A 14,417-nucleotide genomic window follows, 5' to 3' on the forward strand; every position below is an offset into this window, starting at 1 on the left:
TATAATGTTAATTGCAGCTCTATTTACAATAGCCAGGACATGGAAGCATCCTAAGTGTCCATCGACAGATGAATGGATAAAGAAGATGTGACACATATATGCAGTGGAATGTTACTCAGCCATAAAAAGAAACGAAATTATTTGTAGTGAGGTGGATGGACCTAGAGCCTGTCATACAGAGTGAAGTAAGTCAGAAAGAGAAAAACAAATACCGTATGCATATATATGGAATCTTAAAAAAATGGTTTTTAAGAAGCTATGGGCCAGACAGGAATAAAGATGCAGATGTAGAGAATGGACTTGAGGACCTGGGGCGGGGGAAGGTTAAGCTGGGACAAAGTGAGAGAGTGGCATGGACTTACATATACTGCCAAATGTCAAATAGATAGCTGGTGGGAAGCAGCCGCATAGCACAGGGAGATCAGCTCGTTGTTTTGTGACCATCTAGAGGGGTGGGATAGGGATGGTGGGAGGGAGACGCAAGAGGAAGGGTATATGGGATTATATGTATATGTATTGCTGATTCACTTTGTTATACAGCAGAAACTAACACACCATTGTAAAGCTATTATACTCCAATAAAGATGTTTAACAAAACAAAACAATACAAAACAAAAGGATCCACACCAAAACATACCTTAATGAATGTAGTATTTATAGCTTCTTCACTCCCTTGGCCAAGTGCTTTGTTCTTATTCATCCTGAATTTCCCTTAAATATGGAACCCACGCCATCTCTCCTTATTCTTACAGGCAGAATAGCTTAGGTTTAGAAATGGGAAGCCCTGATCTAGGAGAGGGAAAATACGTGGTTGGTTAGGCTGGGAACAAAGTACTGCCAGAGATCAGTCCCGACAAATGGGTGAGCAGAAACAACATGGGAAGAAGAGGAAATATTCAAAGAGAAAGACCAAAGGAAAGACAAAGATACCATGTGAGAATGTTTAGGTGCCTACTGTATCCCCAGGCAAGGAGCTTATTATAATAATAGTGGAACTACAAAACAGTAAGCAAGAATAATCGAGGCTTATAAGTGCTACAATAAGAGCCAGAGGCAAGATACAGAGTGACAAAAAGGAGAACAAAGTGGTTCTCGAGCACTAGCCCTTGGATTGGCTGCATTTAGGAACCATGTGGAGCTTCTAAATACAGTTTTCTGGGCCCATCAGTAGAAATTCTTTTTCATAGTCCAGAGTGGGGACTGGGAATCTTTATTTTTGGATGTTTGCAGTAAATATGGGGCACAGCCAATTTGGGATCCAGTAGCAGTCATGAAGCAAGTAATTTGGGGGCAATAGTGGGTAGGGAAGTACTGGTTGTAAAAAGGCTTCAGAGAGAAGAGGACCCTCCAGTTGTTTACTGAAAGATGAGCAGATGTTTGCACACAGGATAAAGTGGAGAGAAGAATGTGACCAAAGGCTTGGAGACCACGACAGGTGGAAGTCCTTACAGGGCTTTGAAAGTTAAGCTAAAGACAGTGCACTTTGCCTGGTTAAAAAAAATGTGATCGATGAAGGGCTGTAAGTGGAAGATTAATATGGAGAGATTTGCACTTTGGAAAAAGAAAACATGGGTAGCAGTATAAAGGACAGAATGGACAGGCCCAGACTAGAGGGAGGGAGATCAGTCAGGAGAGTGGTAAACAAAAATCATAACCAAGAAACAGTTCAGGAAAGAGAAAATTGAATGTTGAATATGTTAGAGAGTTAAATAGAACTATATCTTTTTAACATCAGAAAATTCTGTTTCTACAATTGTGATTAAGCAATTAAAATATCAATTCGTGGGCTTCCCTGGTGGTGCAGTGCTTGAGAGTCCGCCTGCCAATGCAGGGGACACGGGTTCGTGCCCTGGTCCGGGAGGATCCCACATGACACGGAGCGACCAGGCCTGTGAGCCATGGCCGCTGAGCCTGTGCGTCCGGAGCCTGTGCTCCGCAACAGGAGAGGCCACAACAGAGAGAGGCCCGCGTACCACAAAAAAATAAATAAATAAAAATAAATTCCCTGTTATTAATGGGTTTCATTTGGTCAGGGGAGGGGCACTTCTGTATCAATCTGATGAATGAACATAAAATTTTTTTCCATTAAGAAATATCTTAGTTTATTTCTTTAAAGAATATTTTGTAGATTTCAGTGTACACTCTTGTGCTTCTTTTGTCAGCTTTATTCCTAAGTAGCTTATTATTTTGATGCTATTATAAACGAGGTTGTTTTCTTCATTTCATTTTCAACTGTTCATTGCTAGTGTACAGAAAAACAATTTTTTTGCATATTGATATTGTATGCTGCCATGATGCTGAACACATTTTAATTAACTCTGATATGTTTTATTGGATTGCTTATGCTTTTCATATATATCATATCATGTGCAAATATACTTTTACTTTTTCCTTTCCAACGTGTACGCTTTCATTTATTTTACTTATTCCTTATTTTTTTTAACATCTTTATTGGAGTATAGTTGCTTTACAATGATGTCTTAGTAGTTTCTGCTTTATAACAAAATAAATCAGTTATACATATGTTCCCATATTTCTTCCCTTTTGAGTCTCCCCCCCACCCCCCCCCCCCCTCCCACCCCCTCAAGTGGTCACAAAGCACAGAGAAATCAGCTCTGTGCTATGCAGCTGCTTCCCACTAGCTACCTATTTTACGTTTGGTAGTGTATATATGTCCATGCCACTCTCTCACTTTATCAGAGCTTACCTTTCCCCCTCCCCATATCCTCAAGTCCATTCTCTAGTAGGTCAGTGTCTTTACTCCCATCTTGCCCCTAGGTACTTCATGATTTTTTTTTTAGATTCCATATATATGTGTTAGCATACAGTAATTGTTTTTCTCATTCTGACTTACTTCACTCTGTGTAACAGAATCTAGGCCCATCCACCTCACTACAAATAACTGAATTTCATTTCTTTTTATGGCTGAGAAATATTCCATTGTATATATGTGCCACATCTTCTTTATCCATTCATCTGTTGATGGACACTTAGGTTGCTTCCATGTCCTGGCTATTGTAAATAGAGTGGCAATGAACATTTTGGTACATGACTCTTTTTGGATTATGGTTTTCTCAGGGTGTATGCCTAGTGGTGGAATTGCTGGGTTGTATGGTAGTTCTAATTTTAGTTTTTTAAGGAACCTCCATACTGTTCTCCATAGTGGCTGTATCAATTTACATTCGCACCAGCAGTGCAAGAGTGTTCCCTTTTCTCCACACCCTCTCCAGCATTTATTGTTTCTAGATTTTTTGATGATGGCCATTCTGACTGGTGTGAGATGATATCTCATTGTAGTTTTGATTTGCATTTCTCTAATAATTAATGATGTTGAGCATTCTTTCATGTGTTTGTTGGCAGTCTGTATATCTTCTTTGGAGAAATGTCTATTTAGGTCTTCTGACCAGTTTTGGATTGGGTTCTTTGTTTTTTTGTTATTGAGCTAAATGAGCTGCTTGTAAATTTTGGAGATTAATCCTTTGTCAGTGGCTTCATTTGCAAATATTTTCTCCCATTCTGAGGGTTGTCTTTTCATCTTGTTTATGGTTTCCTTTGCTGTGCAAAAGCTTTGAAGTTTCATTAGGTCCCATTTGTTTATTTTTGTTTTTATTTCCATTTCTCTAGGAGGTGGGTCAAAAAGGATCTTGCTGTGATTTATGTCATAGAGTGTTCTTCCTATGTTTTCTCTAAGTATTTTATAGTATCTGGCCTTACATATAGGTCTTTAATCCATTTTGAGTTTATTTTTGTGTATGGTATTAGGGAGTGTTCTAATTTTATACTTATGCATGTAGCTGTCCAGTTTTCCCAGCACCACTTATTGAAGAGGCTGTCTTTTCTCCACTGCATATTCTTGCCTCCCTTATCAAAGATAAGGTGACCATATGTGCGTGGGCTTATCTCTGGGCTTTCTATCCTGTTGCATTGATCTATATTTCTGTTTTTGTGCCAGTACCATACTGTCTTGATTACTGTAGCTTTGCAGTATAGTCTGAAGTCAGGGAGACTGATTCCTCCAGCTCCATTTTTTCTTTCTCAAGAATCCTTTTGCTATTCATGGTGTTTTGTGTTTCCATACCAATTGTGAAATTTTTTGTTCTAGTTCTGTGAAAAATGCCAGTGGTAATTTGATAGGCATTGCATTGAATCTGTAGATTGTTTTGGGTAATAGAGTCATTTTCACAATGTTGATTCTTCCAATCCAAGAACATGTTATATCTCTCCATCTATTTGTATCATCTTTAATTTCTTTCATCAGTGTTTTATAATTTTCTGCATACAGGTCTTTCGTCTCCTTAGATAGGGCTATTCCTAGATATTTTATTCTTTTTGTTGCAATGGTAAATGGGAGTGTTGTTTTAATTCACTTCCAGATTTTTCATCATTAGTGTACAGGAATGCCAGAGATTTCTGTGCATTAATTTTTTTTCCTGCTACTTTACAAAATTCATTGATTAGCTTTAGTAGTTTTCTGGTAGCATCTTTAGGATTCTCTATCTATAATACCATGTCACTTGCAAAACAGTGACAGCTTTACTTCTGCTTTTCCAGTTTGGATTCCTGTCTTCTTCTTCTCTGATTGCTGTGGCTACAACTTTGAAAACTATGTTGAATAATAGTGGTGAGACTGGGCAACCTTGTCATGTTCCTGATCTTAGTGGAAATGGTTTCTGTTTTTCACCATTGAGGATGATGTAGGCTGTGGGTTTGTTATATATGGCTTTTATTATGTTGAGGAAAGTTCCCTCTATGTCTACTTTCTGGAGGGTTTTTATCACAAATTGGTGTTGAATTTTATCAAAAGCTTTCTCTGAATCTACTGAGATGATCATATGGTTTTTCTCCTTCAAATTGTTAATATGGTGTATCACATTGATTGATTTGCGTTTATTGAAGAATCCTTGCATTCGTGGGATAAACCCCACTTGATCATGGTGTATGATCCTTTTAATGTGCTGTTGGATTCTGTTTGCTAGTATTTTGTTAAGGATTTTTGCATCTATGTTCATCAGTGATATTGACCTGTAGTTTTCTTTCTCTGTGACATCTTGGTCTGGTTTTGGTATCAGGGTTATGGTGGCGCCATAGAATGAGTTTGGGAGTGTTCCTCCCTCTGCTGTATTTTGGAAGAGTTTGAGAAGGATAGGTGTTAGCTCTTCTCTAATTGTTTGATAGAATTCACCTGTGAAGCCATCTGATCCTGGGCTTTTGTTGTTGGAAGATTTTTAATCACAGTTTCAATTTTAGTGCTTGTGATTGGTCTGTTCATATTTTCTATTTCTTCCTGGATCAGTCTCAGAATGTTGTGCATTTCTAAGAATTTGTCCATTTATTCCAGGAGGTCCATTTTATTGGCATAGAATTGCTTTCTAGTAATCTCTCATGATCCTTTGTATATTCTGCAGGGTCAGTTGTTACTTTTCCTTTTTCATTTCTAGTTCTATTGATTTGAGTCTTCTCCCTCTTTTTCTTGATGAGTCTGGCTAATGGTTTATCAATTTTGTTTATCTTCTCAAAGAACCAGCTTTTAGTTTTTTTGATCTTTGTTATCGTTTCCTTCATTTCTTTTTCATTTATTTCTGATCTGATCTTTATGATTTCTTCTGCTAACTTTGGGGTTTTTCTGTTCTTCTTTCTCTAATTGCTTTCAGTGTAAGATTTGGTTGTTTATTTGATATGTTTCTTGTTTTTTAAAGTAGGATTGTATTGCTATAAACTTCCCTCTTAGAACTGCTTTTGCTGTATCTCATAGGTTTTGGGTCATCGTGTTTTCATTGTTATTTATTTCTAGGTATTTTAAAATTTCCTCTTTGATTTCTTCAGTGATCACTTTGTTATTAAGTAGTGTATTGTTTAGCCTCCGTGTGTTTGTATTTTTTCAGATTTTTTCCTGTAATTGATATCTAATCTCATAGCGTTGTGGTTGGAAAAGATACTTGATACGATTTCAATTCTCTTAAATTTACCAGGGCTTGATTTGTGACCCAAGATATGGTTTTTCCTGGAGAATGTTCCATGAGCACTTGAGAAGAAAGTGCATTCTGTTGGTTTCGGATGGAATGTCCTATAAATATCAATTTAGTCCATCTTGTTTAATGTATCATTTAAAGCTTGTGTTTCCTTATTTGTTTTCATTTTGGATGATCTGTCCATTGGTGAAAGTGGGGTGTTAAAGTCCCCTACTATGATTGTGTTACTTTCTATTTCCCCTTTTATGGCTGTTAGCAGTTGCCTTTTTTATTAAAGTGCTCCTATATTGGGTGCATAAATAATTACAATTCTTATATCTTCTTCTTGGATTGATCCCTTGATCATTATGTAGTGTCCTTCTTTGTCTCTTGTAATACTCTTTATCTTAAAGAACATTTTGTCTGATATAAGAATTGCTAATCCAGCTTTCTTTTGATTTCCATTAGCATGGAATATCTTTTTCCATCCCCTTACTTTCAGTCTATATGTGTCCCTACGTCTGAAGTGGATATCTTGTATACAGCATATATACAGGTCTTGTCTTTGTGTCCATTCAGCCAGTCTATGTCTTTTGCTTGGATCATTTAATCCATTTACATTTAAGGTAATCAGCGATATGTATGTTCCTATTCCCATTTTCTTAATTGTTTTGGGTTTGTTATTGTAGGTCTTTTCCTTCTCTTGTGTTTCCTGCCTAGAGAAGTTCCTATAGCATTTGTTGTAAAGCTGGTTTTGTGGTGCTGAATTCTCTTACCTTTTGCTTGTCTGTAAAGGTTTTAATATCTCCGTCAAATCTGAATGAGATCCTTGCTGGGGAGAGAAATTTTGGTTGTAGGATTTTCTCTTTCATCACTTAAAATATGTCCTGCCTCTCCCTTCTGGCTTGCAGAGATTATGCAGAAATATATGCTTTTTAACTTATGGGGATTCCCCTGTGTGTTATTTGTTCTTTTTTCCTTGATGCTTTTAATATTTGTTCTTTGTATTTAATTTTTGGTAGTTTGATTAATATGTCTGTTGGCAATTTTCTCCTTGGATTCATCCTGTATGGGATTCTCTGTGCTTACTGGACTTAACTATTTCCTTCCCCATATTAGGGAAGTTTTCTACTACAATCTCTTCAAATATTTTCTCAGTCCCTTTATTTTTCTCTTCTTCTGGGACCCCCTATAATTCGAATGTTGGTCCGTTTAATGTTGTCCCAGAGTTCTCTGAGACTGTCCTCATTTCTTTTCATTCCTTTTTCTTTATTCTGCTCTGCAGTAGTTATTTCCACTATTTCATCTTCCAGGTCACTTATCCGTTCTTCTGCCTCAGTTATTCTGCTATTGATCCCTTCTAGAGAATTTTTAATTTCATTTATTGTGTTGTTCATACCTCTTTGTTTGCTCTTTAGTTCTTCTAGGTCCTTGTTAAACTTTTCTTGTATTTTCTCTATTCTATTTCCAAGATTTTGGATCATCTTTACTATCATTATTCTGAATTCTTTTTCAGGTAGACTGCCTATTTTCTCTTCATTTGTTAGGTCTGCTGGGTTTTTGCGTTGCTCCTTCATCTGCTGTGTGTTTTTATGTCTTCTCATTTCGCTTATCTTACTGTGTTTTGGATCTCCTTTTCGCAGGCTGCAGGTTCGTGGATACCATTGTTTTTGGTGTCTGTTCTAAGTGGCTAAGGTTGGTTCAGTGGGTTGTGTAGGCTTCCTGGTGGAGGGGACTATTGCCTGTGTTCTGGTGGAAGAGGCTGGATCTTGTCTTTCTGGTGGGCAGGTCCATGTATGGTGGTGTGTTCTGCGGTGTCTGTGGCCTTATTGTGATTTTAGTCAGCTTCTGTGCTAATGGGTGATGTTGTGTTCCTTTCTTGCTAGTTGTTTGGCATATGGTGTGCAGCATTGTAGCTTGCTGGTCGTGGAATGAAGCTGGGTCTTTGTGTTGAGATGGAGATCTCTGGGAGATTTTCACCATTTCATATTATGCAGAGCTGGAAAGTCTCTTGTGGACCAGTGTCCTGAACATGGCTCTCCCACCTCAGTGGCACAGCCTGGACGCCTGGCCGGAGTACCAAGAGCCTTTCATCCACATGGCTTAGAATAAAAGGGAGAAAATAAATAAAGAACGAAACAAAGTAAGAAAGAAAGAAGGAAGGAAGGAAAGAAAGAAAGAAAGAAAGAAAGAAGGAAGGAAAGAAAGAAAGAAAGAAAGAAAGAAAAAAGAAAAAGTTATCAAAGTAAGAAATAATTATTGAGAAAAAAATTTTTTGAAGTTAAAAAAAAGAAAAAAATCTGGACAGACAGAACCCTAAGACAAATGGTAAAAGCAAAACTATACAGACAAAATCACAGACAGAAGCATACACATACATACTTACAAAATGGGAAAAAGGGAAAAAATATGTATATATCTTTGCTCCCAAAGTCCACCTCCTGAATTTGTGATGATTCCTTGTCTATTCAGGTACTCCACAGATGCAGGGTACATCAAGTTGATTGTGGAGATTTAATCCTCTTCTCCTGAGGCTGCTGGGAGAAATTTCCCTTTCTCTTCTTTTTTTGCACAGCTCCCAGGGTTCAGCTTTGTATTTGGACCCGCCTCTGCCTGTAGGTCACCTGAAGGCGTCTGTTCTTCACTCAGACAGGACGGGGTTAAAGGAGCAGCTGATTTGGTGGCTCTGGCTCACTCAGGCCGGTTGGGAGGGAAGGGTACGGCGTGCGTGGTGAGCCTGCGGTGGTAGAGGCCAGCACGACATTGCACCAGCCTGAGGCGTGTCAGGCGTTCTCCCAGGGATGTTGTCCCTGGATCACGGGACCCTGGCAGTGGTGGGCTACACAGGCTCCCAGGAGGGGCAGTGTGGATACTAAGCTGTGCTAGCACACAGGCTTCTTGGTGGCTCCAGCTGCAGCCTTAGTGTTTCATACCCATCTCTGGGGTCCGAACTGTTAGCCGCGGCTTGCGCCAGTCTCTGGAGCTCCTTTAAGCAGCGCTGTTAATACCTTCTCCTCGCACACTAGGAAACAAAGAGGGAAGAAAAAGTCTCTTGCCTCTTCGGCAGCTCCAGATTTTTTCCCAGACTCCCTCCTGGCTAGCCGTGGTGAACTAACCCCTTCAGGCTGTAATTACGCAGTCAACACCAGTCCTCTCCCAGGGATCCTACCGAAGTCCGAGCCTCAGCTCCCAGCCCCCAACCGCCCCTGCTGGTGAGCATACAAGCCTCTCGGGCTGGTGAGTGCTGTTTTGCACCGGTCTTCTGTGCGGGAATCTCTCCGCTTTGCTCTCTGCACCCCTGTTGCTGCATTCTCCTCCGTGGCTCCAAAGCTTCCCCCCCTCCGCCACACACAGTCTGTGCCAACAAAGGGGCTTCTAGTGTGTGGAAACATTTTCCTCCTTCACAGCTCCCTCCCACTGGTGTAGGTCTCATTCCTATTCTTTTGTCTCTCTTTTTTCTTTTGCCCTACCCAGGTACATGGTTTGTTTCTTGCCTTTTTGGAAGTCTGAGGTCTTCTGTCGGCGTTCGGTAGGTGTTCTGTAGGAGCTGCTCCACATGTAGATGTATTTCTGATGTATTTGTGGAGAGGAAGGTGATCTCCACATCTTACTCTTCTGCCACCTTGAAGCTCCTCCCCTTTACCTTGTTTTTCGAGTGTTTTTATCATGAAAGTGTTGGATTATGCCAAATGCTTTTTTTGTGTCTAGTGAGATGATCATGTGGTTTTTGTCCTCCATTGTATTTATATGGTATATTACATTAACAGATTTTCAGATGTTAAACCAACCACATATTCTTGAGAAAAACTGGTCATTGTGCATATTAATGTTTGTGTGCTGCTGAATTCAGTTTGCTAATATTTCGCTGAATATTTGCATTGAAATTCATGAGACATATTGTCCTGTAGTTTTCTTGTGATCACTTTTTCTGGTTTTAATATCAGGGTAAAAATGGTCTCATAGAATGAGAAGAAAGTGTTCCCTCAGCTTCTAACTTTCAGAGAAGTCTGTGAAGAATTAGTATTTATTCTTCTCTAATGTCTCAGGATTTCAGATTTCTTCTTGTGTCCACTTCAGTAGCTTGTGTCTTTCTAGAAATTTGTTAATTTTACAGAGGCTAAATAATTTGTTGGCATCCATTTTTTCATGGGCATCTTATAATCCATTTTACTTCTGTAAGGTTAGTAGAGGTATCCTCTCTTTCATTCCTGAATTTGGTAAGTTGAGTTTTGCTCTCGTTTACTTTTATTCAGTACAGCTAAAAGATTGTCAATATTGTTGTTATTTTCAGGCTTCCCTGGTGGCGCAGTGGTTGAGAGTCCGCCTGCCGATGCAGGGGTCATGGGTTCATGCCGCGGTCCAGGAAGATCCCACATGTCGCAGAGTGGCTGGGCCAGTGAGCCATGGCCATGGAGCCTGCACGTCCAGAGCCTGTGCTCCACGGCTGGAGAGGCCACAACAATGAGAGGCCCACATACCACACACACAAAAAAATACTGTTGTTATTTTCATAGAAATCAACATTGGCTGTAAGTGATTTTCTTTAACATTTTTATTCTCTATTTCACCCATTTTTAATCAAATATTTATTTCCTTGCTTCCACTTGATTTAGGATGAGTTAACTCTTGTTTTGCAGTTTCTCAATATGAATTGTTAAGTTACTGACTTAATATACCTTTCTACATTTTTAGTATAGGAGATTATTGCTGTACCCTTCCCTCTCAGCACTACATTAGCTGCATCTCAAAGTTTACAGTATTGGAGGAGGTTCAAGATGGTGGAAGAGTAAGATGCAGATATCAACTTCCTCCCCACAAATACATCAGGAATACATCTACATGTGGAGCAGCTCTAACAGAGCACCTACTGTATGCTGGCAGAAGACTGAAGACCTCCCAAAAGGCTAGAAACTCCCCACATACCTGGCCGTGTGAAGGACAGGCTCCTGGTGCTCAAGCCAAGCGTCAGGGCTGTGCCACAGAGGTGGGAGAGCCATGTTCAGGACACTGGTCCACAAGAAACCTCCCAGCTCCACGTAATATCAAACAGCAAAAATCTCCCAGAGATCTCCTTCTCAACACAAAGACCCAGCTTCACTCAATGACCAGCAAGCTACAGTGCAGGACACCCTATGCCAAACAACTAGCAAGACAGGAACACAACACCATCCATTAGCACAGAGGCTGCCTAAAATCATAATAAGCCACAGACACCACAAAACACACCAACAGACGTGGAACTGCTCAATAGAAAAACACCACCTAGCCTCCTGCACCAGAACATAGGCACTAGTACACTCCCCCAGGAAGCCTACACAACCCACTGAACCAAATTTAGCCAGTGGGGACACTCACCAAAGCAACACAAACTACGAACCTGCAGCCTGCAAAACGGAGACCCCAAACAAAGTAAGTTAAGCAAAATGAGAAGACAGAGAAACACACAGCAGATGAAGGAGCAAGGCAAAAACCAGCCAGACGAAACAAATGAAGAGGAAATAGGCAGTCTACCTGAAAAAGAATTCAGAATAATGATAGTAAAGATGATCCAAAATCTTGGAAATAGAATAGAGAAAATACAAGAAACGTTTAACAGGACCAAGAAGAACTAAAGAGCAAACAAACAGAGATGAACAACACAATAAATGAAATTTAAAATTCTCTAGATGGGATCAATAGAATAATTGAGGCAGAAAAACGGATAAGTGACCTGGAAGATAAAATAGTGGAAATAACTACTGCAGAGCAGAATAAAGGAAAAAGAATGAAAAGAACTGAGGACAGTCTCAAAGACCTCTGGGACAACATTAAATGCACCAACATTCGAATTATAGGTGTACCAGAAGAAGAAGAGAAAAAGAAAGGGACTGAGAAAATATTTGAAGAGATGATAGTTGAAAACTTCCCTAATATGGGAAAATAAATAGTTAATCAAGTCCAGGGAGCACAGAGCCCCATACAGGCTAAACCGAAGGAGAAACAAGCCAAGAGACATATTAATCAAACTATCAAAAATTAAATACAAAGAACAAATATTAAAAGCAGCAAGGGAAAAACAACAAGTAACACATAAGGAAACCCCCATAAGGTTAAGAGCTGATCTTTCAGCAGAAACTCTGCAAGCCAGAAGGGAGAGGCAGGACATATTTGAAGTGATGAAAGAGAAAATCCTACAACCAAGATTACTCTAACCAGCGAGGATCTCATTCAGATTTGATGGAGACAATAAAACCTTTACAGACAAGCAAAAGGTAACAGAATTCAACACCACCAAACCAGCTTTACAACAAATGCTATAGGAACTTCTCTAGGCAGGAAACACAAGAGAAGGAAAAGACCTACAATAATAAACCCCAAATAATTAAGAAAATGGTAATAGGAGCATACATATCGACAATTATCTTAAATGTAAATGGATTAAATGCTCCAACCAAAAGACAAAGACTGGCTGAATGGACACAAAAACAAGACCTGCATATATGCTGCCTACAAGAGACCCACTTCAGACCTAGCAACACATACAGACTGAAGGTGAGGGAATGGAAAAAGATATTCCATGCAAATGGAAATCAAAAAAACCTGGAGCTTCAACTCTCATATCAGACATAATAGAATTTAAAACAAAGACTATTACAAGAGACAAAGAAGGACACTATATAATGATCACGGGATTGATCCAAGAACATGTAACAGTTGTAAATATTTATGCACCCAACATAGGAGCACTTCAATACATAAGGCAAATATTAACAGCCATAAAAGGGGAAATCGACAGTAACACAATCATAGTAGGGGACTTTAACACCCCACTTTCACCAGTGGACACATCATCCAAAATGAAAATAAATAAGGAAACACAAGCTTTAAATGATACATTAAACAAGATGGACTTAATTGATATTTATAGGACGTTCCATCCAAAAACAACAGAATACACATTTTTCTCAAGTGCTCATGGAACATTATCCACGATAGATCATATCTTGGGTCACAGATCAAACCTTGGTAAATTTAAAAAAATTGAAATCGTTTCAGGTATCTTTTCGGCCCACAATGCTATGAGACTAGATATCAATTATAGGAAAAAATCTGTAAGATATACAAACACATGGAGGCTAAACAACACCCTACTTAATAACCAAGAAATCACTGAAGAAAACACAGAGGAAATTAAAAAACACCTAGAAACAAATGACAATGAAAACACGATGACCCAAAACATATGGGATGCAGCAAAAGCAGTTCTAAGAGGGAAGTTTATAGCAATACAATCCTACCTTAAGAAACAAGAAACATTTCAAATAAACAACCTAACCTTACACCTAACACAGTTAGAGAAAGAAGAACAAAAGAACCCCAAATTTAGCAAAAGGAAAGAAATCATTAAGATCAGATCAGAAATAATTGCAATAGAAATGAAGGAAACGATAGCAAAGATCAATAAAACTAAAAGCTGGTTCTTTGGGAATATAAAAATAAATTGATATACCATTAGCCAGACTCATCAAGAAATAAAGAAGACTCAAATCAATAGCATGAGAAATGATAAAGGAGAAGTAACAACTAACACTGCAGAAATACAAAGGACTATGAGAGATTACTACAAGAAATTCTATGCCAGTAAAATGGACAACCTGGAAGAAATGGACAAATTCTCAGAAATGCATCACCCTCTGTGACTGAACCAGGAAGAAATAGAAAATATGAACAGACCAATCACAGGCACTGAAATTGAGATGGTGATTAAAAATATTCCACCAAACTAAAGCTGAAGACCAGATGGCTTCACAAGTGAACTATATCAAACAATTAGAGAAGAGCTAACACCTATCTTTCTCAAACTCTTCCAAAATATAGCAGAGAGAGGAACACTCCCAAACACATTCTACGAGGCCTCCAACACCCTGATACCAAAACCAGGAAAAGATGTCACATCTTTTCTAGAAAAAAAACTACAGGCCAGTATCACTGATGAACATAGATGCAAAAATCCACAACAAAATACTAGCAAACAGAATACAACAGCACATTAAAAGGATCATACACGATGGTCAAGTTGGGTTTATCCCAGAAATTCAAGGATTCTTCAATATACGCCAATCAATGAATGTGATACACCACATTAACAAATTGAAGGAGAAAAAACAGATGATCATCTCAACAGATGCAGAGAAAGCTTTCAACAAATTTCTACCACCCAGTTATGATTAAAACCCTCCAGAACGTAGGCATAGAGGGAACTTTCCTCAACATAATAGAGGTCATGTATGACAAACCCACAGCCAACATCGTCCTCAATGGTGAAAAACTGAAACCATTTCCACTAAGATCAGGAACATGACAAGGTTGCCCACTCTCACCACTATTATTCAATATAGTTTTCAAAGTTGTAGGTACAGCAATCAGAGAAGAAAAAGAAATAAAAGGAATCCAAATTGGAAAAGAAGTAAAGCTGTCATTGTTTTCACA

Source organism: Monodon monoceros, unplaced genomic scaffold (assembly GCF_005190385.1).
Source record: "Monodon monoceros isolate NGI ecotype Baffin Bay Population unplaced genomic scaffold, NGI_Narwhal_1 Super_Scaffold_22, whole genome shotgun sequence".
NCBI lineage: Eukaryota > Metazoa > Chordata > Mammalia > Artiodactyla > Monodontidae > Monodon > Monodon monoceros.